The sequence below is a fragment of the Strigops habroptila genome, chromosome 8, assembly GCF_004027225.2.
Source record: "Strigops habroptila isolate Jane chromosome 8, bStrHab1.2.pri, whole genome shotgun sequence".
NCBI classification, from domain to species: Eukaryota; Metazoa; Chordata; class Aves; order Psittaciformes; family Psittacidae; genus Strigops; species Strigops habroptila.
The window spans coordinates 45,798,258-45,802,249 of NC_044284.2; the positions used below are offsets into that span (position 1 = coordinate 45,798,258).

Sequence of the window (3,992 nt, forward strand, 5' to 3'; positions counted from 1 at the left end):
AGAAACAGGACAAACAACCCCAGATAAGGACATGTGAATGAGGGGTCAACTATGGGATAAAGGAGAAAGACTTCTTATTTCGGCCTCAACGACCACCAGGAGGTAGAAAACGACCCCCTAACAACAACTGAAGCATGCGCAGAGTACCTCCACTACTTCATGAACACGGAAGTAAAGATGTATAAAAAGGGACTGTTTGAACTGCTCAGCACGGCAGTGGCGGAGCGCAGACTCCCCTGTCGTCCAGCGCTGTTTTTGCTCATATTCTACTTGCTATAATTAATAAAATTTTAATTGGATTATGATCCGTTGTGGTCACAATTTATGACAATTTCTGGTGCCGTGACTCGGATAAGGAACGGTGGGCTTTGGTCCTCCGGGGAGGCGCCCCGCGACATTTCGCGGCCCCGCGACCAACAGCTCACTCCAACCTTACCGACGAACCTAAATTCTAGGATATTGAGCAAAAAAGGACCGGTAAAATCCCATAAAATTCTGTGCACGGGAGTCCGGACGAAGACGCAGGACGCGTAAGTATACTGCGAAGTTGTTCGCGGGTTCGCCGTTCGGGCGGGATTGGGTATCCTGGATTATAACGAACGAGAGGTTCGATATACTGAACCAAGCGAGTGTGGACCCTTTAGTACTGCGTTTCCCACCTCCCGCGAGGGACTGGGCCAGGAATAAGGGGAGCGAGTGAGTGTGTGTTTGTGGATAATCCAGAAGATGGGGGCGAAGGGCAGCAAGCCTTCGACTCCCATGGGGAGGGTACACACTGTACCTAAAAATACCCCTCTGGCATATATCTTAGACAATTGGAGATATTCCCCTGGAACCCTAGGGAAAGATAAGCAAAAAATGATAGAATATTGTACTAAGATATGGGGAGGGAAGAAGATTTCTAAAAATGTCTTTTGGCCAGTCTATGGGTCAGAAGAAGATTGGGTAAGACAGCAATTAAACCTCTGGGTTAATAATAAAAATCCCCTTAACCCGGAGGAGAGTCAATATGCGGAAGTGTGGCTAGAAAGACCGAGAGCTAGACTTTATCCGCTGAATGAAATAAAAACTAAACAAAAGAAAAAGAAGGAAGAGTTAGACGAAACCCTTCTAACCCCCCCTCCTTACATTCCTCCTCCTGCTCCCACAGAAGTCCCCAGAGCGCCCACTCCCCCACCAGAGTCGGAACAAGGGTCTCCCCCTCTTCCTAGACGCGTAACTAGAAGTCAAAAAGGGGCAGCTCAGATGTACCCCCTAAGGGAAATACCCATGGGGGGACCTCAACCTGTGATCGGATATATTTCCGTACCCCTAAACTCGGCTGACCTACGAGATTTTAAAAGAACTGAAATGGGAAACTTAATTGAGGACCCACTGGGAGTGGCAGAAAGATTAAATCAATTTTTGGGACCAAACCTTTATACTTGGGATGAGATGCAATCTATCCTTGGTCAATTATTTACTACCGAGGAAAGAGATATGATTAGACGAGCAGGAATGAGACTGTGGGATGCTCAACATGCCCAGGGACCCCAAGCAGATATTAAATGGCCACTTCAAAGACCTAATTGGGATAATCAGGATCCGATGCATAGAACTCATATGCAGGACCTGAGAACTATAGTAATTCAGGGAATTAGAGAAGCAGTACCCCGTGGCCAGAATATCAATAAAGCATTTAATGAAATGCAAAAGAAAGATGAAAGCCCTACTGAGTGGCTGGAACGACTGAGGAAAGCCCTTCAGCTGTACTCTGGGGTAAATCCAGACGACCCTTTAGGGCAAGCGCTCCTCAAAACTCAGTTTGTGGCAAAATCATGGGAAGACATTAGAAAGAAGATTGAAAAGTTAGAAGACTGGCAGAATAGAGGGTTGGATGAATTATTGAGGGAAGCTCAGAAAGTCTACGTAAGGCGGGAAGAAGAGAGCAGCAAGCGACAAGTAAAAATGATGGTAGCAGCGGTCAGAGAGGATCGCAAAGGACGAACTGGTGAACACAGATCTGCTGGAACGAAACAAGGGAACGTAATAGTAAAGAAGGAGCAGAGATGTTGTTTTTACTGTGGAAAGAAGGGACATATAAAGAAGAATTGCAGAGAAAGGATCAGGGATGAGGGAATATTGAAAACGGAATAGGAGAGTCAGGGGCTCTATATCTTAGGGGACCGGAGTCATCATGAGCCCTTGATAAAATTAAAAATAGGTCCCCATAAACAAGAGTTCACCTTTTTAGTAGACACTGGGGCTGAGAAATCAACTATTAAGCAAATACCTGAGGGATGTAAAGTTTCCCCTGAAAAGGTACAAGTAATTGGGGCAAAAGGAGAACCCTTTAAAGTAAGCAAAATCAAAAATGTGGTATTCGAAACTGAAAATAAATTTGGAATGGGTGAACTCTTGCTCGTCCCTGAAGCAGAATTTAATCTGTTAGGACGAGATTTAATTGTTGAATTGCAATTAGAAATTAAAGTGAAAAATCAGGAGCTAACAGTGTCTGCTTATCCTTTAACCGTGGATGATCAAAAACAAATTAACCCCGATGTCTGGTACTCTCCGGACACAATTAGTAGACTGAAAATCCCACCGATTAAAATCCAACTTTCCGAACCCCACATACCTGTGAGGGTAAGGCAATATCCCATATCCCTAGAAGGACGGAGGGGATTAAAACCAGAAATTGATCGATTGTTAGCACAAGACACTTTGTGTCAAAAATTGTTAAAGATCTAGCTGAAAGCTTGGGGATTAAGTGGGAATACCATACACCATGGCATCCACAAAGTTCGGGAAAAGTTGAAAGGATAAATGGAGAAATCAAAACTATTTTGACTAAATTAATGATAGAAACCAAATTATCATGGATTAAGTGCCTACCCATGGCACTATTAATTCTCAGAACCAGACCCCGAGCAGATGTAGGAATATCAGCGTTTGAAATGGTGTATGGAATGTCTTATAGAATTGAAAGTCCACAAACAAATGTTTTAATTCGAGACCGTGTGATTAATGAATATGTTTCACAATTAGCAGAACATCGTAACAAGCTTTGGGAACATGGACTGATTGTACAACGACCCCCGTTGGACTTAAAAATTCATAATGTTAAACCTGGGGATTGGATATTGATTAAAGTGTGGAAGGAAGAAACCCTAAAACCCAATTGGGAGGGACCTTATCTTGTTTTGCTTACAACAGAAACAGCTGTCCGAACTGCGGAGCGTGGATGGACTCATGCCAGTCGCATTAAAGGCCCAGTGACGAGACCCCACTGGAAAGTAATCAGTACTCCAGGTGACACCAAGATAACCCTGAAAAGATAACGTAATGATAAAGACTTTATTTGATTATTTTGCCGCATTACCTTTCGGTATAAAGTGTGTATTGCTGTTTATATTTGCTATAATTATTTCTCTTTTTTTCTATTATATATGGAAGCGTACAAAGTGTGTTGAAGGAAATTGCTAAACTTATGCAACCTCACAATATTAAATATAGAAGATATGTTGATGTAAATAATATATGCACTCTAGATATACGAATTAGGTGGGTGTAATGATTTGAACTGCAATTGTTATCCATTTGCTTGTTTTAGGTGTAAGGTATGCCAGGATAAATGGTAGACACATTGTGAATGTGGATACCCTCCAATAGGAGTTTGCACACAGTGTTGGAAAATCCAAAGAACTCTCACTGAGTGGAAATTAAAACAATTAGAGTCTAAACAAAAAAAATTATTCGGGAATCCCATGAGTGGTGGGAAATTTTTGCCAAAGGAATAAACCCTCGATATTATTGCTACCACTCCAACGAACCAGTCCCCTTTGTAGCTGAAATTTTGGTTATAAAATGCAGAAGGGAAGTACTGACCGTGTCTTACTTTGCCCCATTAGTTAAAGCTGCAAAGTGGGAAGCCTATATAAACAGGCAGAAAGCCCGAAACAGCTGTTCTCCTGAAGAATTCCCTTGCTGCCGAGAAGATGGTACACCCCGTG

General features: G+C 42.7%; 1 long non-coding RNA gene across 1 annotated transcript; it reads left to right on the forward strand.

The window, feature by feature from the left end:
- The first annotated feature begins 261 nt into the window (after window positions 1-261).
- On the forward strand, window positions 262-3,391 carry LOC115612015. Its single transcript, XR_003992851.1, has 2 exons — window positions 262-530; window positions 3,196-3,391. It is a non-coding gene; the product is annotated as an uncharacterized LOC115612015 (long non-coding RNA).
- Window positions 3,392-3,992: the final 601 nt, after the last annotated feature.